This window comes from Sturnus vulgaris, chromosome W (assembly GCF_052056855.1).
Source record: "Sturnus vulgaris isolate bStuVul1 chromosome W, bStuVul1.hap1, whole genome shotgun sequence".
Taxonomy (NCBI): Eukaryota; Metazoa; Chordata; class Aves; order Passeriformes; family Sturnidae; genus Sturnus; species Sturnus vulgaris.
In genome coordinates this window covers 20,224,534-20,245,633 of record NC_142282.1, presented here as the reverse complement: position 1 = coordinate 20,245,633, position 21,100 = coordinate 20,224,534, and the positions used below count along the sequence as shown (strand labels likewise).

General features: G+C 46.5%; 1 pseudogene; it reads right to left on the bottom strand.

The window, feature by feature from the left end:
* Positions 1 to 12,989: 12,989 nt before the first annotated feature.
* LOC148220033 (endogenous retrovirus group K member 8 Gag polyprotein-like) overlaps positions 12,990 to 21,100 on the bottom strand; it is a 108,084-nt pseudogene continuing 99,973 nt past the window's right edge.

The window sequence follows — 21,100 nt, the reverse complement described above, 5'->3', positions numbered from 1 at the left end:
TCTGTCCCATTTGCAAGGCCTTTTTTGAAACATGAGTCTCATAACCAAGGTTAATGTGGCTATTATCCGGTTCATTTTGTGGGTTGATCAGTTGAGGAATTCATGGATTTTTAATTTTCTCTGGAAGATGGCCATATGGATTCAGAGCTATCGCACTCTAAGTGTGTGTTTCTGGGGCTACTTCAATAATGGTACTTACTATGAGGAAGTGGCAGCAGGTGAAATCTTCACCCAACCCATCACACGGTTTTTGAAGTTCACCTCACCAGTCTACAAGGGGTTCAGATCCCCATAAATGTTAATGAAAGCAAAGAATGAATCCGCAGGGCATCTGGCTTGCGAGTGCAGTTGAGTGAAGAGCACACGAGCAGCCAAAGAGCTCCTTCACAATCGCTTTCACTTCTCAGTGCTCTTGCTGCTTGGAAAAATAGCACACTGCCGTTGCACACCAGGGCAAGAGCTGGGTCAGTGCCCTTCCTCACACCTTCGCTGTGGTGTACTCCATGCAGCTAGAGCGAAGCAAGAAGGACGCCAGGAAGCAGAAGGTGTTCTTAAAGTAGCCCTCTGTCAGCAGCCCTGAAAGGGGGCATAACACACGGCGTCTCACTGCCCTCCATTCTATATACTTGCAGCTCCCTTTTCCTACTTGCAAAACTTGCTACCAGGACTGAGGGGGCCAGATTGAAGAGGCAGTGCCTAGATTCACCTTCTACTTATTGCACATAAGCCAGGTCCAGCTCCTCGCTGCACTCTGTATTTCCCTTCTCTGCGGCATTTAATGTGGTGCTCTCTGCAACTCGGCGCCTAGAAGTGACCACCAATGCTTCCACAGCAGGCTGCAAGGGAACCAAGGAGCAGCACAACCATCACTGCTGAGTCTTTTTCTCGGCCCTAAAAATGGGGTCTTCACCTTTTCCTCCGGTCTAGCTCAGGTGTTAGGAAGAAGCATCCTGGGCCCTTGCCTCATGGATCTAAATAAGATAATAAAAGAGGCTCTTTTCCCTGATGAAGTTGCAGGGTTTATTTCTCGTGGGTAGCAAGGAAAAAAGGGAGAAAGAGAGGGAGAAAGAGACAGAGCTCATGGGGTACAGATCTTTTCTAGGGTCTGAAAAGGGGGGTGGGGAGAAATTGGATCCCAGCCAGCCCTGTATGGCCAGGAGGGGAGAGGGACCAAGCTACAGGGCATAGCAGGGGTCACGGAATGTGCCGTTTACAATTCACCTAGGAAATGCAGTATCTCCCCGTTTTTTGTTTTACAAAGTTGAAAGAAGGATATTAGCTTCATTTTAATTATGACTTTGCCCACCAACCTGTGAATCCCCAGCCTTTGAAGAGTCCATTGAACTAATCTTCAGATTAGGGTAGCATGGATGTTAGCAGCTTTCGAGGTCAGGTCCATACAGCAAAGTCCTTCAAATTCCTGACCCTCATGTACGTGCAGTAGTAGGAGAAAATCTATGCCCGCACGATTCTGGAGTGTGTGTGCCAGGTTCATCTAGAGGTTTTGACGTGGATGAAGGACGATTCATGCAGCTGCTAAGCTGTTCGGTGTTAACAGGAAGACAACTTGAATGGGGTTCATCACAGGACCTAGAGAAGCGAAGCTTTTCTCTAAAAGGAAAGACAAACACTGTAAAACCTATTAAAAGTTTCTATCTGCCAGAATGTCATCCTCTATGAGGATTTCTTTTTCTTTTTTCTGGCGGTGTCTTCTTTTTGAAGCCACAGCCACGTGATCCTCGTTCCCCAGAGTTGGAACAGGATGTTTGGGGACATACGGTTTCACCCACTTTTGGGGAATCCACCGAGGGCCTGAGGGAGTGGATATGCACACATAGCCACGCCCCCAGGTAACGAGCTCATAGGGACCTTTGATTTCCCAGGTTTCTGGGTCCCTAATCAAAACTGGAGGATGTTGGGATAACTTGAACTGTTTACCACTGTTAAAGTGATGTACCACAGGTGGACTCATCTTCTCAAATGAACAATTCAGGAAATTGATAGTAAACATGGCTTTGCAGAGCTTCTGCTGTGGAGACATCCACGCAGTTGAACTGCTCTGTGTAGCCAAAACCTGCTTGAGCATCTGATTGGCTCTCTCTACTACACCTTGGCCTGTGGGGGAGTGGGAGGTGCCAGTTTTATGTTCCACTCCCCACTGCTGGACGAATTCCAGGAACTCCTTGGACTTAAGCGCTGCGCCCTGATCAGTTTTGATTTCCTTAGGGATCCCCAATACTGAAAAGGCTTGCACTAGGTGTTGTTTGGGGAGCATTGCCCTTTCTCCTGCATGGGCAGAGGCATATACTGCGCCTGAATACGTGTCAATGCTAACATGCACATATTTGAGGCGACCAAAACTAGGATTGTGTGTGATGTCTGTCTACCATACCTCACAACTGCCAAGACCTCGGGGGTTAACCCCCATGCCTATTGAGGGCATGGTGTGCAGCTGACAATTGGGACAGGTGGCCACAATGGCTCGAGACTGACTCCGTGTTAGCTGGAACTGACGCATTAGACCTGGTGTATTCTGGGGATGCTGCTGGTGGCTCACCTTTGCCTGTTGGAAGATGTCAGGAAGGCGTGCTTTTTCTGCTGGGGTTGCAAGGGAGTCTGCCTGACGGTTCCCTTCTGCAATTTTGCCTGGCAAATCTGTGTGTGATCTTACATGCATCACATAGAACGGGTGTTCTCTATGAGAAATCAAATAAATTAGTTTGGAAAGCAACCTGAAAAGCTGCTCATTTTCGATGTCTCTGAGCACTGCCTGCTCCGCCCTGGACACTACCCCCGCTACATAGGCTGAGTCTGTTACCAAGTTGATTTGCTCTGAGAACTCTTCAAAGGCTCTCACGACTGCTGCCAGTTCAGCTATCTGGGGTGATCCTTCCACTAACTCAACATCAGCTTCCCAATGCTGAGTCTGAGGATCTCTCCAAGTCATCAACAACTTGTGGGACGTCCCTGATGCATCCGTAAACACTGTGAGAGCTTTGAGTGGTCTCCGACTCTTCTTCAGTGGAGGAATGAGGTGGAATTCCTCATTAAACAGCTTGTGAGACGGGGCATAGACTGATATTTGTCCTCTGTAGGTGTCCAGGGCTAATTGGAGACTGGCATTGCTCTGGAGCAAGTGCTCAAACATCTCTATGGTCAATCTTTTAGGACAGTTCCTTCCCTCCTCAGACAGTTTAACAGGAAGGTGAATGCATGTGAAGTCACAACCAGCTAGTTCATACAGTCTCATCCTTGCTTTCCGAATCAGCTGAGCTATTAACTCTTGTGGCTTAGTGATAGTTTTGGATCTTTGGTGGGAGAGGAAGACCCACCCTATGATTAAAAGTGACTCTCTCTGCCCCTGGATCCATTGGAATATTAACCTGTGTAAGTGTGGCAGTTTTCCTAGGACAATGAATTTGAAGGGCAGCTCGGGCTGATAACGGTGAGCTTGCCTCTGTCCTAAAGTCTTTTGCACCTTTTAGATTGCCGTCTTTGCCTCTGGGGTCAGTTCCCTGGGAGAAAGCAGGTCTCTCTCCCCCTTCTGTAAATTGAAGAGAGGTTCTAGGTCGTCATTAGTGAGGCCTAGCGAGGGCCTGACCCAATTCAATGACCCACACAGGGAATGGAGATCTGCTAAGGTTTTTGGATTACAATTAATTTCCAATTTCTGCGGAACAATGGTCCGTGCAGTAATTTCCAGGCCCAGGTACTTTCAAGGTGGCATCCTTTGGACTTTGTCCTCCTGCAATTGAAATCCAGCAGAGGTTAAAACTTTAACCACTACGTCAAGTGTGTCTTGGAGTAGAGAATTATCGGGGGCACACTCAAGCACATCATCCATGTAATGAAGGATGATGGCCTCCCCTCTCTGGGCACGCACCTGGGAGAGCAATGAGGCCACATGCCACTGGCAGATGGAGGGACTACATTTTAATCCCTTGGGCAAAATTTTCCAGTGGTAGCACTTCATTGGGGCTTTCTCGATTGGTGGTAGGAACCGAGAAGGCGGACCGTGGGGCATCCTCTGGGTGTAGGGGAACGTGGAAGAAACAGTCCTTGATGTCTAGAACAGCCAATTGCCAATCTTTAGGAAGCATTGTTGGAGAAGGCATCCCAGGTTGGAGAGACCCCATGTCCTCAATTACTTTGTTTATTTCCCAGAGGTCGTGGAGCAGCCTCCGCTTGTCCTTCCCCAATGTCTTTATCACAAAAACCGGGAAATTCCACGCACTTGTGGTCTCCTCTATGGGGCCTTTAGCCAATTGCTCCTCCACAAGCTCCTCAAGAGCCCTGAGCTTCTCCTTACTCATCGGCCACTGTGCTACCCACTTTGGGGTATCATCTAGCCATTTCAACTTTTGGGTAGGGCGCTCTATAATGGCAGCCTCGAAAAATCCCGAGGAGTCTTAGGAATAAGGAATTTTACCCCACACTGGGACATGGTGTCTCTCCCCCATAGAGGGCATTTAAAGTCTGTAACAAATGGACGGATGCTAGCCAATTTTCCATCCGGCCCCTCAATTTCTAGGATGCTTTTTGATATTTTTGCCAATTTGACTCCTCCTACAGCCTGGATTCTGCCTGCCACAGGCTGAAGTTCCCAATGTGGTGGCCACATCCTTTCGGGGATGATAGTCACATCAGCACCTGTGTCCAGTACCCCCTCCACATGGAGGTGATCTCATCCACGGGTTAGGTTGCATGCCAGAGAAGGTTTGTCCTCACCCAGCACTTCTGTCCAGTAGACTTCAGGTGATTTTCCATCTACTGGGACCTCCCCTGGAACAAGAATGCCCTGGGCAAGGATTTATCCCTCAACCAGGTAATATGGTGGCAGAGGACATGGTGGCTTTCGGGGCAATGCCAATCCTTTTCCCCACATAGGTGTTCATATGTTATGTCATTATTTTCTGCATCTTTTACAGCATCTGAGCTTTTCAAAAGCTCTAGTAAAAGCACTTTCAAAGATCTTTTCCACTGGCTTTCCCATAGATCATATTCTGAAGGAGTTAACAGACATTGGAAAAGCTCTTTGATATCATATGGAACCAGTTCGTTTGAGTTAAAGGTGGCTCTCATCATGCCTTTAAAGATGTCACTATTTTCACCAAATTCTCTCTTTACTTTACAAATTTCCTTTTTTATCTTGATAGGACAAAGGTTGATAACTTCTTCTACCATTCCTCTTACCAAGATAAACTACAGAAGCAACTGATGGTATATACTCTTTTCCCTGGTGTTGACTTTCAGGGCTGTGCATCCCCCCCCACCTGGACCGGGGGGCTGCCCACCCCGCCCCCACCACGGGGACACGATCCGTTCCGCAGGGGCTGTGAGCTGATCCCTCCCCACCCCCACCGGCACTGAACTCAGCAGGGGCTCCACTGCCCTCCCCCACCCCGCAGCAGCTTGGAGGAAAGGAATGTGAAACCGGAGCGGGGGAGGGGTGGTGGGATCCAGGGTTGCAACACCTGTGGGCGGGTTCGCTGGGTGCCGTGCAGGGCGGGGTCTTGGAGGGTGGAGGGGGCAGTGGAGCCAAGGGCAGGGATGGATTATGGGAGGGGACAGGCTTAGGGGCAGGGACCAGAGGGTGAAGGGGGTTGCCACCATATGGGACCCCCCCCGCTACGGGCTGTATCGCATGGCCAGAGCTATCTGGGACCCCGACACCTTCAGGCGTAGCGTTCCCCAGAGGGGCAGGGAATAAGGAAGTAGGGCTGACAATTTTCCAAAAATTATCAGAACCGGGATACCGGGGAGGACCCAGGGACTCAGAGCAGCCACCGCAGTGCTGGGTGCCCTGCACCCCCCAGGGAGACCCGTGGATCCCCTCCAGGTCCGGGTTATAGGATTTTGGGATAAGGGAAGGTGAGTCTGAACCGTTTTGCTGCTGCTCCCTGCTGTTTTCTGTCTGAATTAAGTTTCCGAATTTGTAAGAAAATCAGGAGGAATACAGAAGCTGTTTTATCTCCATTTTCCACTTTTAAAGTTAATAAATCCCCTATTTCATCCCAAAATAAAATCGAATTCATATTTTGCAATTCAAGGTCAGATTTTTCAACAGACAGCCAGCTGGCAAAACGGGCTAATTTTTTCTTAGATATTAAAACATTTCCTGAACTTAATATTTCCCTTAGTTGGTTTCTTATACTCTTTTGTAAGGCAGATTGCTGTAAGCCCATGATGTTTAGCAATTTTCCACTATATCTACCCGACTACAGTTAAAAACACAGGAAGAGAGTTAGTTGCTAAAACGTGCCAGGTACACTACGGTTTTCAGGCTTTACTGGATGCGGAGCCGATGTTAATTTTGCCGTTTCTGTCGGTAAAACCCACGTGGCACCCCCAGCGCTGTAGGGACTGAACCCGCCACAAAAACCGGCAAAAACCGCAAAAAACCGCAAAAAAAACCTCCGTGCCACCGCTTTGAAACCGATCAAATCTGCCTGCCTGCCGCTGCGCCTGGGTGACTGCGCCCAGCGCCCCCAGTCCGCGCACCACACAACTTTGCAGCAGGCACACTGAGCAGCGCGCATGCCTCGCACACGCCCGTGCCGTCTCTCTCCTCGAGAGCTGTGCCGTGCCAGCCAAATGCCACCGGTGAGAACCCCCCGCAGAGCTTCAGAAACCCACCCGCCGCGAAAGGAGGCTTCCACTCACCTATTTTTTTCTTGCAGGCAGAGGCGTCTAAGTAACTGTAGTGGGTCTACGTCCAGAACCGACCTGCCTGGGCTTCTGACAGGCTCCCGGTTTGTGCTTAATGGTCATCGAACTGCACAAAATGCAGGTTAAAGAAATTTAAGCTAGTCTATCATCTCCAAGGCTTCTTGAATCCCAAAAATAGGAGTCACAGCCGAATGTGGGGTGCTCTGTAGAGACCATTCACATAGGGCGCCAACTGAGGCTTTTTCTCAGCCCTAAAATGGGGTTCTTCGCCCTTCCTCTGGTCTAGCTCAGGTGTTAGGGTGATGGCTCCCGGGGCCCTTGCCTCATGGATGTAAATTAGATAACAAAAGAGGCTCTTTTCCCTGATGAAGTTACAGGGTTTATTTCTCATGGGTAGCGACGAAAAGAGAGAGCAAGAGAAAAAGAGACAGAGGACAGGGGGCACAGATCTTTTCTAGGGTCTGCAAAGGGTGGCGGGGAGAAATTGGATCCCAGCCAGCCCTGTATGGCCAGAAGGGGAGAGGGACCAAGCTACAGGGCATAGCAGGGCTCACGGAATGTACCATTTACAATTCATCTAGGAAATGCAACAGTCTTTCCTACCTGCTCGATCAGAGGCACATTAGAAGAGCAGTATGGACCTGAGGGGCAGATGCACATACCTTCACACACCTCGCAGTGCGACTGTGGTTAGAGCTGGAGGTTTGATACTCTTCCTAATAATTTGAGCCGTTAAAACAAAGCCAGAGGTAACAGGCCAAGTGAAAATACAATGCCAGCTTGCGGAAAGAGAATGTTACCTATCTGAACACCTACATAAATTCCCCATCATTCTCTTTGTTTAGGAGACCAAGCCAATGCCCGTGTAAATGAAAACAAGTGTGAATATTGATTTTTCTTGAATCAAGACTCAGCTTTATGTCCAAGTCAAAGGCCAATAAACCAGAAAGGCTCCGCTGAGCACAGTGCAGAACTAACATGGAAGACAGTAATTTGACCTCTTATGTAAGCAGTGTTTGCTGGGGTCTTCATGCTGGAGAACAGGAATCAATAACACGCACTCAATATGAATGCAAAGAGCAGAGTCTTTATTTTTAACAAAGAGATTATTTTTATACGTTTTCAGTGGTTACTTAGAGTTTGTTACAAAGAGTACGATTGGTTACACAAAAGACCTATTGTCTTGGGGTGACTGTATGATGCCTATATCCCCAAATCGTCTGTTCTGTTGGTGTTGAATATTAAATTCTGCAACTTTAAGACTGGTTCCAGGAGTGAAAGGGCAGAGGGGGGAAGAAGTGCAGACTTTGTTATCAGAGACTGCTCTGGCTCCCCCGCATTCCTGCTCTCAGACTGTGTTGTCTGCGGTGGACAGCGAGAGAGAGCTCTCCTTTCCTCTTGGTTAGTTTTTTGGCTAGCTGAGGCAGAGAAGCCCCCTGGATTGTTTTTTTGTTGTTTTTTTTTCTCCCATTTTTTTCTGTTTTCCTGGAACTGTTTGAACCTGCTTTGGACTGAAAACCCAGAAGAGCACCGGGAGCTCACACCTGTATCCCACCGGGCCTGGCCTGGGCAGCCGCATTCCCCAGCACCAGAGGGACTGAGAGCAGACTGAGTGAGCCGGGCAGCCCACGGAAAGAACTCTTCTACATCTGCCATCTCCTCGGAACGGCGAGAGGTTTTGCTGTTTGATATTGTTCATTGTTGCCCTGGGAGGTGTGTTGCCTGTTGAATAAACAGTTCTTTTTTTTCCACTTCTCTCCAATTTTTTTTTCCTTTTCCTTTTTCCCGAGGGACCTCATTCAGAGGTTTCCTCCCAAATTTGCCCTAAACCAGGACAAATACTTTTGGCGCCCAAACGCGGGGCTCGAGAAAGTGGAAAAAAACCTGTTCTGATTGCATTTTGATTATATCTACTCTGTACTGGGGTAAAGCAGTCAGTAACCATGTTGTTTGAAGTCATAATGTCTGCTGTGTCTGTCGGGGTAGAGGCCTTTATGGGTCTCGGGTCCCTAGGCTTTTTTGAGGTTTTAATACCTTTCTGGTCTCTAGGCTTATTTTCTTATCCAGAGATAGCTCCAGTAGTGTCCCTAACTTGCAGTTTTTTCAGTAGAGGAGCACAAATTAGAATAGCTATTGTGCTGGGCTCAGTGATAATGATTTATAGAAAGTTCATAAATCTACTTGAGTTTGTTCTAGGTATCTATGGTTTATGGTTTCTTTGTCCTACCCTGCATCCCAGTTCTAATAGCATGTGTTGGGGGTTCATTAGTAATTGCACCCAGTTTGTTAGAGGAGGAGCAGGGGATGAGGCTTTTCAGCCTTTGCTTTCTTTTTTCTCCCTTGAATCTGTTAAGTCAATTTTTGAGGATGTTCAGTTTCCCCTGAATGTCAAGGAAACTGCAGTCCTGGTATTTAATCTAGTAAGCTTCCTCTACACAGTCTGCAGCCTCTCTAGAGTGAGGGCTGAGGTGTCCAGAGGAGCTGATGGGACCCCTGACCCAGGAGTAGGCCCAGGTGTGGAAAATTCTGAGTGGTGTGGGGAATGGGAGAGAATGGGCAGAACCCTGAAGAAATTTTCTGATCCCCCAGCCTGGGAATTTTCACATGAACAAATTCAGAACCCAGACGAGGTGGGGAAATACCTGGAAGAGAAGTGTCATGATGATTCTAATGAGAAAAGGATCATTGCAATAAGCTGGGCCCTAGCATATGCTTATCGCACACTGCTAGATACTGTAGGGCAGCAGAGAGAGGCAGGGAGGCAGGGAGATAAACCAGCCAATACCCCAGTCACTCCGGTTGTAGCTAAACCAGATAGTAAACCTAAGCCACTGGCAGTTGCTGCAGGAAGAAAACACACCAGCAAAACTGATCGGCCAGTGGACGATGATGATGAGGGGGAAGGACCCTCAAGGCAGGCTTCCGATACAAAATCAGAAGTCAGGACAACTGGCACAGGATCAGAAGCCAATATTGAGTCCCTATCTCTGAAAGACCTTCGTGGCCTGAGAAAGGATTACACCCGACGACCTGATGAATCTATAATTAGTTGGCTGGTCCGTCTCTGGGATGCTGCAGGCGAGGCTACAATTCTGGATGGCACTGAAGCCAGGCATTTGGGATCTGTGTCACATGATCCAGCTATTGACCAAGGAATGATGAGGGGGGCTAATCCTCAGAGTCTCTGGGCACGGGTCCTGGAAAGTGTGGCACAAAGATACCTGTGTGCAGACGATCTCTATATGCAGCAAACCCAATGGAAGACCATAGAACAAGGGATTCAACGCTTGAGAGAAATGGCAGTGGCAGAGATTGTCTTTTCAGATGACCTAACAACTAGGAATACAGACTTGGTACCATGTACACCTGTGATGTGGCGAAAACTTGTACGACTTGGGCCACAAGAATACTCTTCTGCTTTAGCAATAATGAAGGGGGATGACAGGGAGGAGACTGTGCTTGATATGGCGAAGAAGCTACGAGCATATGCAGATGCTGTGCATGGCCCAACAGATGCCAGAATTGCAGCTGTGGAAACACATCTGCAGAAATTAGAAGATAGGATGGAGGAGAATCATAAGAGACTCAGGGAGGAGATTAAAGAGGACATTCTCCAAATCTCGGCTATACGGATCAAAGGTTCTGGCCCCAAACGTAAACGCTCCCCAGATGGGGAGAGAAGACCCTTCTCACGAGCTGAATTGTGGTCTTTCCTGCGTGATTCTGGAGAAAACATGAAGAAGTGAGATGGAAAATCTACTACTGCTCTGGTAAAATGGGTGCTTGAATTGCAGGACAGCGAGATGCAGAGAGGGAGTTCCACTAAAAGGGAAGCAGCTCCAGTTGCGCGTAGCCAAACTGCCAAGTACGATGATGATGATGATGATGATGATGATGATATGTCCGATCCCCTTGAAGGAACCTCCAAGACATATGCTCAAGGAAAGAAGAATAACCAGGCTTAGAAGGGCCCTGCCTCTAGCCAGGTAGAGGCTAGGGAGAACCGTGTTTTTTGGACTGTGTGGATTCGTTGGCCTGGCACATCTGAAACACAAAAATATAAGGCCTTGGTTGACTCCGGTTCGCAGTGCACACTAATCCCATCAAGACATGTGGGGGCAGAATCTGTTTCTATTGCTGGTATAACAGGGGGATCACAGGATTTTACTTTCGTGGAAGCAGAGGTGAGCCTGACTAGAAATGAATGGAAGAAACACCCTATTGTGACTGGCCCAGGGGCCCCACGCATTTTGGGCATAGACTTCCTCCAAAATGGGTATTTCAAAGATCCAAAGGGACTCAGGTGGGCTTTTGGAATAGTTGCTGTGGCGGCAGAGGGCATTAAGCAGTTCAACACCTTGCCAGGACTATCCGAAAACCCATCTGCAGTAGGACTCCTGAAGGTGAAGGAGCAACAAGTGCCAATTGCCACCTCAACAGTGCACCGCCGGCAGTACCGGACGAAACGAGATGCCGTGGTCCCCGTCCACAAAATGATCCGTGAGCTGGAGAGCCAAGGGGTGGTCAGCAAAACCCACTCACCCTTCAACAGCCCCATCTGGCCTGTGCCTAAATCTGAAGGAGAATGGAGATTGACCGTAGACTATTGTGCATTAAATGAGGTGACTCCACCGCTGAGCGCTGCTGTGCCAGATATGCTGGAACTCCAGTACGAGCTGGATTCCAAGGCAGCAAAGTGGTACGCCACCATTGATATCGCCAATGCATTTTTCTCCATTCCTCTGGCAGCAGAGCGCAGGCCTCAGTTTGCATTCAACTGGAGGGGTGTGCAATACACGGTGAACCGACTGCCCCAGGGGTGGAAACACAGCCCCACCATTTGCCATGGGCTGATCCAGGCTGCATTAGAAAAGGGTGATGCTCCAGAACATCTGCAGTACATCGATGATATCATCGTGTGGGGGAACACAGCATCAGAAGTATTTGAGAAAGGAAAGAAAATCATCCAGATTCTCCTGAAAGCTGGTTTTGCCATCAAGAAAAGCAAAGTCAAAGGACCTGCCCGAGAGATCCAGTTCCTGGGAGTGAAGTGGCAAGATGGACGGCGCCAGATTCCCAGTGAGGTCATCAATAAGATCACTGCAATGTCTCCACCAACCAGCAAGAAGGAAACACAAGCCTTCCTAGGTGCCATAGGTTTTTGGAGAATGCACATTCCTGAGTACAGCCAGATTGTGAGCCCCCTTTACCTCGTTACCCGCAAGAAGAACGATTTCCACTGGGGCCCTGAGCAGTAGCAAGCCTTTGCCCAGATCAAGCAGGAGATCGCTCATGCAATAGCCCTTGGCCCAGTCAGGACGGGACCAGATGTGAAGAACGTGCTCTACTCTGCAGCCGGGAACCATGGTCTGTCCTGGAGCCTGTGGCAGAAGGTTCCTGGTGAGACGCGAGGCCGACCACTGGGATTCTGGAGTCGAAGCTACAGAGGGTCCGAGGCCAACTACACTCCAACAGAGAAGGAGATCTTGGCCGCCTATGAAGGGGTCCAAGCTGCCTCAGAGGTGGTTGGCACAGAAACACAACTCCTTCTGGCACCCCGACTGCCAGTGCTGGGCTGGATGTTCAAAGCAAAGGTTCCTCCTACCCACCATGCCACTGACGCCACATGGAGTAAATGGATTGCCCTCATCACACAACGCGCCCGTATTGGAAACCCGAATCGCCCTGGGATTTTGGAGATAATTACCAACTGGCCAGAAGGTGAAAACTTCGGTCTTGCCGACGAAGAGGAACAGGAACAAGTGACCCGGGCTGAAGAAGCCCCACCGTATAACCAACTGCCAGCAGATGAAACATGCTATGCTCTTTTCACTGATGGTTCCTGCCGTATCGTGGGGATGAACCGGAAGTGGAAAGCAGCCGTATGGAGCCCCACACGACAGGTTGCACAAGCTACCGAAGGAGAAGGTGGATCAAGTCAACTTGCTGAAGTCAAAGCTGTTCAGCTGTCGTTGGACATTGCTGAAAGAGAGAAGTGGCCAAAGCTCTACCTTTACACTGATTCATGGATGGTAGCCAATGCTTTGTGGGGTTGGCTGGAAAGGTGGAAAAAGGCTAACTGGCAATGTAGGGGAAAATCAATTTGGGCTGCCGATGAATGGAAAGACATTGCCACTCGGGTAGAAAGGCTACCTGTGAAAGTCCGTCATGTAGATGCCCATGTCCCCAAAAGTAGAGCTAATGAGGAGCATCCATACAAAAAACAGGTAGATCAGGCGGCACAGATAGAGGTGTCAAAGATAGACCTAGACTGGCAGCACAAGGGAGAGTTGTTCCTGGCTCGATGGGCCCATGATGCCTCAGGCCACGAGGGTAGAGATGCTACCTATAAGTGGGCACGAGACCGAGGGGTGGATCTAACCATAGACAGTATTTCTCAAGTTATCCATGACTGTGAGACGTGTGCTGCCATCAAGCAGGCCAAGCGGGTGAAGCCCCTCTGGTATGGGGGGCGGTGGTCCAAATATAAGTATGGAGAGGCCTGGCAGATTGACTAAATCACACTGCCCCAGACAAGCCAAGGTAAGCGCTATGTACTGACCATGGTGGAAGCCACCACTGGATGGTTAGAGACCTACCCTGTGCCTCATGCCACTGCTCGGAACACCATCTTGGGCCTTGAGAAACAAGTTTTGTGGAGGCATGGTACCCCTGAGAGAATTTAGTCAGATAATGGGACTCATTTCAAGAATAACCTTATCAACACCTGGGCCAAAGAACATGGTATTGAGTGGGTGTACCATATCCCCTACCATGCACCAGCTGCAGGGATGTTGGAGAGGTACAATGGACTGTTAAAAAACACTTTGAAAGCATTGGGTGCGGGATCTTTTAAGAATTGGGAGCAGCATTTAGCAAAGGCCACTTGGTTAGTTAACACCCGAGGTTCCACAAATCTAGCAGGCCCTGCCCAGTCTGAGTCCTTGCATACAGTAGATGAAGTCCCAGTGGTGCATGCCAGGGGTTTGTTAGGGAAGAGAGTTTGGATCAATTCTGCCTCAAATACAGACAAACCCATTCATGGGATTGTTTTTGCTCAAGGACCAGGTTGCACATGGTGGATAATTCAGAAGGATGGGACAACACGATGTGTACCTCAGGGAGATCTAATTGTTGGGTGAGAACCATATGTAAATATTACTATTGAATATCACTGTTATTGTCTGTCTATAGCTGTACCTTGCATATATATATGTGTGTATGATAATGATGTATGTGTTTATAGAATTAGTGTGTGTATCAGATATGGTAGTAAGCTGACGATATGGGGATAGGGGGTGGAATGTCTTGGGGTGACTGTATGATGCCTATATCCCCAAATCGTCTGTTCTCTTGGTGTTGAATATTAAAATCTTCAACTTTAAGACTGGTTCCAGGAGTGAAAGGGCAGAGGGGGGAAGAAGAAGTGCAGAGTTTGTTATCAGAGACTGCACTGGCTCCCCCGCATTCCTGCTCTCAGACTGTGTTGTCTGTGGTGGACAGCGAGAGAGAGCTCTCCTTTGCTCTTGGTTAGTTTTTTGGCTAGCTGAGGCAGAGAAGCCCCCTGGATTGTTTTTTTGTTGGTTTTCTTTTTTTTTTTCCCATTTTTTTTCTGTTTTCCTGGAACTGTTTGAACCTGCTTTGGACTGAATCAATAATAAGGTAATCAATAGCTGCTCTGTTTTGAAGAATAGCTTGTCGGAGACTACTCATATCTTGAGCCATTTGGGACAGAACTTGTGTAGTGACATTGGCCTGTTTAGCTGTCCAGCATGCTAGGTGTTGGATCTCAGCGCTTGTGATGTTCCCACTGGGGGTAGTAACGCTGCAAAAAATTGAGCGGTTCTACTCCATAGTTCCACTTCATCATCGCATTTATCATCTAATTCCGAGACTTGTCGTTTTTCCCTTCGATTTTTGGAAATGTTCCAGGCAATCAAATGATTATAAGAGGGTAGCATTAAAGATAACTTGCCAAGGTAACAAGGACCCCCATAAGCATGATGAGGTATTCCTTGCCAGGCTCTATCTCCACAGATTAAATATAGGCCTTGAGGTAGGGAAAGGGGCTTAGAAATGTCCAAGTGAATATGACCTGAACCCCACCCATAGGGGGATGATCCACAATGTTCACTACTATTGTAAAACTTACGAGGGGTTAGCCAGACTTGTTTTTTAGATTCGTTAATGTTCCAACTAGTCTGCCCAAAATACACACATCCGGAGTGATTTGCTTTTCGGCTGTCTAGTAAATTTAACTCTTGAGGATCCCATGGCAGGGTTGTATTTAGAGATTTGATTATTTTTGCCAGGCAGTGACTGTTGTTTTTTACTTCTGAGCAATTGATAGGGGGGGCTATAGTAATTTCTTGTGGTTGTACCGGTGACCCAATGAGGCAAGTTTTAAATGGGTCAGTGGCTGCACTAAGATGTAAACAAAAATTTGTGTTACCAGTTTTGTTGGCCCAAGCGATCCAGAAGTTCTCTTGAGGGAGGGTGATTGATTGCGAAAAGCACTGGGTAAGAGTCAAACATAGTGTTAGTAGCTTAATTAGCATCATTATTGCTATGGATTTTGCAGGCAACAGTATGTTGGCTAGATATAATAATAGTACACCAAGCAGTCTCAACTAGCTTTGTATAATTTAAAATATACCACGCATGCAATGCTAAATTCCTTTCTTCTATTGATTCAAATAAGCTTATAGCTTCACTAACAGTTAAATCAGGCAGTTTTAACCACTTTCTAAGTGATTCTAAAGGTCTTACTGATTGGCGTTCCTGACATTCATTACATCCATAAAAGCAAGTATAAATATCACTGGAGTTATACTCCCTTTTACAATTTCCACATAAGAAAGTTCCTAATTTCCATACTACACAACCGCAACGAGGAAATAATACTTCTTGTATTCTAGACCTAAGATATTTCTGTACTAGTCTATGCAAATCAATCACATCTGGAAAGTCTGGGATATTAGGGTGTGTTCTTATTGGTTCCTTGAGAATAATGATTAGGATCGGGATAAGATCTTGCACTCTATTCGTCCACCGTTGAATTTGGCTCCGTGTCTTCTCCAGTTTCCTCAATCTTTGATATCCAAGGCTTGACCCACTTGGCTGGGATCCAATTAGGTTTAGCACCTGTTAATACACAAGCATAACCCTGTCCCCATGTCAATAATTGGTGGGGACCAGTCCATTGTTGTGATTGGAGTTCCCATACAGATACATGTATCTTATGAACAGTCAAAGATTCATCCTTGCAAAAATGCAGTGTAATGGGCAACATTTGGGTTTTTAGCTCAGGGCGTTCCATCCACATTTTCCAATTGTGGACATACAATGTTTTTGCTACGATTTCTTGTGGAGAGAGGGTGACATTCCCCTCCCTTTGTAAAGCAGAGAAAAGGCGTTTAAGGTCTTGATGTTTGCGTTCTACAATAGCTTGCCCAGTACTATTGTGAGGTACTCCTGTGACATGGGTAATGTTCCATCTACGTAGGAACTCACATGAAGTAGAACTAACATAATTAGGACCGTTATCTGTTTTTATTTGTTGTAGGACACCAAGCACTGCAAAAGCTTCTAACCAGTGTCTGCAGGTTGCCTTACTTTTGGCATTTATCATAGGCGTTGCCCATACTAGTCTGCTACAGGTATCAACAGTGACATGTACATGTTTAGAGCGTCCAAATGATGGCACGATTGTGACATCTGATTGAAACAATGTTCTAGGGTGGAGACCACGAGGGTTCACTCCTTGTAACTGGATTGGGGGTAGTTTTGCACAATCAGGACAACATGCTATGATACCTCGTGCCTCTCGTTTTGTTAGATGGAATTCCTTCTGTAGGCTTAATGCTGACTGGTGAAAAAAGGCATGAGAGGCAACGGCAAGGTCAAAATTACTGAGTCCAATGGCTGGTGAGGATACGATTTGGTCAATTTTGGCGTTTCCTTCTGATAAAAACCCTGGTAGATTGAGATGGCTGCGGATATGTGTTGAGAAAAAGGCATGGTGCCTGATATTAATTACATTTACTAGAAGAACGAGTTCATGATAAAATAAGGAGTTTGAGATTCGACCTATTAATGCGTCCTCAATTCTTTCCAAGATAGAGGCAACATACAAGGAAAGGCTAACGAGATTAATTTCTTGAAAGTCAAAGTGTTGAATAGCTAAGGTTACAGCCTTGAGTTCAAGTAATTGCACTGATCCTTCCAGATGTTGGTAAACTACGACATCCCAGTTGCCATTTTTCCATATTGCATATCCGAACCTTTTGGTCCTTCCACTGGCATCAGTAAAAACAGTGATCGCATTGGGAATTGGCTTAGAGTTTTGCAATGTTTGACCTTTTAGTGGGAGGTTAGTGGAAAACAAGGCATGTGACGGATAATGATTATCAAGTTCTAAGCCAATAGTGGCTGTAGTGAATGTATACGATAGTGATTGCCGTTCAGTGCAAAGAGACAAATTATTTATGGGCACATAAAGAGAAGATGCATCAACTCCAAAAACAGTACGCACTCGTTGGCGTGCTTTCAGAATTAAGGATCCTAAATGATCAATACGTCTTGTAACAGAGGAAGTGGGGCTACATGCTAAAAACACCCATTCCAATAAGAAGAAAGTCTTGAATGATTCCTGCCCAATTATAGCAATTTGTTCAGCAGGGTAGTTAATGATATAAAGGTTTATTGGTATGGTAGGATCAAACCTAAAAGCAGTTGTACAATGCAACTTTTAGCAATTATTTCCAGTGCTTGTTTCCCTTCTTGGGTTAATTCCCTTTTATCATTAATGTCCTTTGAACCTTGTAACAATTTTCTTACAGGATCTAAGTCTTGATTTGAAATATCTGCCCATGCACGTATGCTTTGAATGTCTCCTAGAAGCTTTTGCACATCATTGACTGTTTCAATATTTGCATGTAAAGTTACCTTTTGAGGCACAAAGCGAGCTTGTGTTATTTTAAAGCCCAAGTAAGACCAAGGGTCGGAGAATTGCACCTTTTTTTCTGCCACTTTCAATCCCCACTTTTCTAATTCTAGCAATAATTCCTTTTGTTTTAAGTGGGGTAATGGAAATTCACTTGCGACTAAAATGTCATCCATATAATGATATGTTAGAAAATTTGGATTATTAAGTCTCCATTGATGTAAGGCTTGGTCTACAAACCATTGACAAATTGCAGGACTATTTTTCATACCTTGAGGGAGTACCACCCACTCATATCTTTTCATAGGTGCACTGTGATTAATGGAGGGCACACTAAATGCAAATCGTTTGGTATCTTCAGGGTGCAACGGAATGCTAAAAAAGCAATCTTTGATATCAATAATAAACAGGTGATAGTTTTTTGGTAAACCAGCTGGCGATGGCAAACCTGGTTGCAGAATTCCTAAAGAGTGCATTTGATTATTGACTGCCCTTAAGTCATGTAAAAATCTCCATTTTCCCGACTTTTTTTTGTATAACAAAAACGGGGGTATTCCAGGGACTCATAGAAGGTTGTAAATGACCAAAGGCTAATTGTTCTTGTACTAATGAATGGAGATGCTCTAATTTATCTTTAGTGATAGGCCACTGAGCCACCCATACTGGTTGGTCAGATTTCCATGTTAGTTGTATAGTGGGTCGAGCACCTATCGGCGCAGTGGCCTCCCCTGAAAATGTTGGTTGGTTAAAATGACATTCCATTGACTAAGCGTGTCTCTACCAAGGATCCAAAGAGGAGTGTCTAGTACATAAGGTTTTACTACAGCCTTGTTTCCCTCTTTATCAGTAATTTCTACGAATTCCTGACTTTGTAAAGTACGGGTGGTTCCAGCAACTCCTAAGATTTGCTCATTTAAGAGTGTAGTGGGCCGCTGCTGAGGCCAAGCAGTTAGTGGTATTATGGTGACATCTGACCCAGTGTCTAGCATCATTGAATGTTCAAGCATTTCGGAATCATCGATATTATCAGAATACAATTTTACCGTTACTTGCCGGGTCGGTCTATCACTAGTCATGACTTGAGCAAAGGCAATTAAGGGTCCGGTACTACCAAAACCACCAGATCTTTGTGAATTAGTAGCTGTTGGAACCTGGGGAAGAAAAGGAACAAGTTGAGCAATTAACACTACCTTGTGGAATGAACATTGGTGGAGAAAAGACTTTCACTACTATTCTGATAACACCACTATAATCAGCATCAATTACACCAGGTAAAACGAAAATGCTGTCTAAAGTGGCCGACGATCTCCCTAGCAATTATGCGGCCATACCGCCACCTAGTGGACCTTTGGTAGTACTATCGATGACGGTAACAGAATCATCAAAAATAGTCACGGAGTCTCTAGTTACCAAATCGACTCCAGCGCTCCTTTTTGTGGTGGGGAGCATGTTGTAGAGACAGCCATGGCTACTGAGGGGTTCTTTTTGTTCTCCGCGCCCCCCCTTGCAGCTCATCTCGTTTCCCGCCAACGGTGTCCCATCCTTTTTAAATTTGGATCGGCATTCATTTGCCTTGTGGCCAAACTTTTCGCATCGGCGGCAAGTGCCGACAAATGATGTAGATGTGGGGTTCGTATTGTTATTTTGTTGTTGTTTTGCCAAACGTGAAGGACAATGCTTTCTAATATGTCCGGTATGATGGCAATTTTAGCGTGTATTGGGAGGGCCTTTGTCCCCGTTCCCTTGCTTGTGTGCTTGAGTAATGGCTGCAGCTAAAGCAGCAGCATGAATTCGAGCTTTGTCCTTTTCAATTTCTAAAGGGGCTCGTGAACATTGTTCAATCATTTGTATTATTGTTATATGAGCTGGTAATGCTGCTAATAATCGCTTGCAGGTGGCATTTGCATTTTGCATAGCTATTTCTTTTACTAAAGTATCTTTCATATCAGGAGGGACATCTGGTGCTACCTCTACTCCTTCTTTAATCCTGTCCACAAAAGACAAAAAGGATTCATCTTCCTTTTGCTGAATATGTAAATAAGGTTGTCGAGGCTTACCTACTTGGGGCAAGTTGTTAAAAGCTTCTAAAGCAGCAGACTTGCTTTGAGCTAAAATGCGAGCCCCTAACATTGCCTGTCTTTGTGGATCGATGAATTGACCATTTCCCATAAGCACATCTAGCGTGGCAAAGCGTAGAGGATCACCTTGCGGCAAATTGACATTATCTAATTGTTTAAGCTCCAATCTTTGTTGCCACTTTGCTAAAAATAACAGACAACTAGTAGGTCCTAGTCCTAAGTTCAAACATAGCCTTAAGGTCGGCAGGGACGAGTTCTTGATATTTTAGCAATGCTTCTACTTGTCGCCTTACCAAGCGATTATCAACACCGTAGTCCATTACAGATTTTTGAACCCTTGCTATCATTTGCCAGTCTAAGGGCTGCCAAGCATTATTACCACCAGTTCCTCGCACCACCGGAGCTGAGACAAACTGAAAATCTCCCGTCAACTCAGCATTTGTTACCACTCCTTTCCACCTCTTATTCATGTCAAAAGAAGGGTCTTTGGGGATGGAAGTTTTGTCAGGACCTTTCCCTGAGCCTCCCGAGCCTCCCAAGCCTCTTGAGCCTCCTGAGCCTCCCTCCCCTCCTTTGTTCCACCAACGCTGAAAAGAGTCATTAAAGGTAGTTAACAATCCCGTCCCTTCCTTTTCTGTAGAATGAGAAACATTTGTGTTTTCAATTTCAGAAAGCATTATTGGGGGTAAACCTTTAGATGTTAGAAATTGATTTGCAGTAGGCATATCCCACTCCCCTGCCTTAACCAAATTGATAATGTTCTGTCGGCGTTGAGATGTAGAAGTATTCGGTGCAGAAAAAGAATTTTCCTCTAAAGTTTTGAGGCCGGAGAGAATGGCGTTATGGGCCTTTTTATATGCATCCCGAATAGTTTTACTTTTGGAACCCTTATCAAGCCACTTCATTTCACCTAACAGTTCAAGCATGGTTTCGGTCTGCTTTTGCAGTGTGGACTGTAAATCGTCCGTGTCCATTTCTGTTTCTTCGGGAAGAGGCACAGTCGCTGGGTCGAAAGTGGGAGGTGAGGGCAGATGTAACACGGGGTCAGTATTAGTGGGATTAGCGGGCGCTACGCTCATTGTTACTGGGGGTGCCATAGGTACCGAGGGCACAGAGGGTGCCGTAGGTGCCGGGGGTGCAAAGGAAGGCACATTATGAACATCGGTAGGGTCCCAGGGTGGTATTAAATCATCATAGGGGCCACGGGCCGCAGGGGCTGACACGTACGCGGGTGGGACAGTAGCAGACTCTTGGGTGAGTTTACCAGCTACGGCAGTGACCATGGTCTGTGCTGCGAGTTCCAGCTCAATTTCAACACCCATTTGTTCAATTAACATGCGCAGCTGCCGGTACGTAGGAGCTAAGGATTTTACCTCCTTATTCCCAGTTTATATAGCTTCCCACAAAT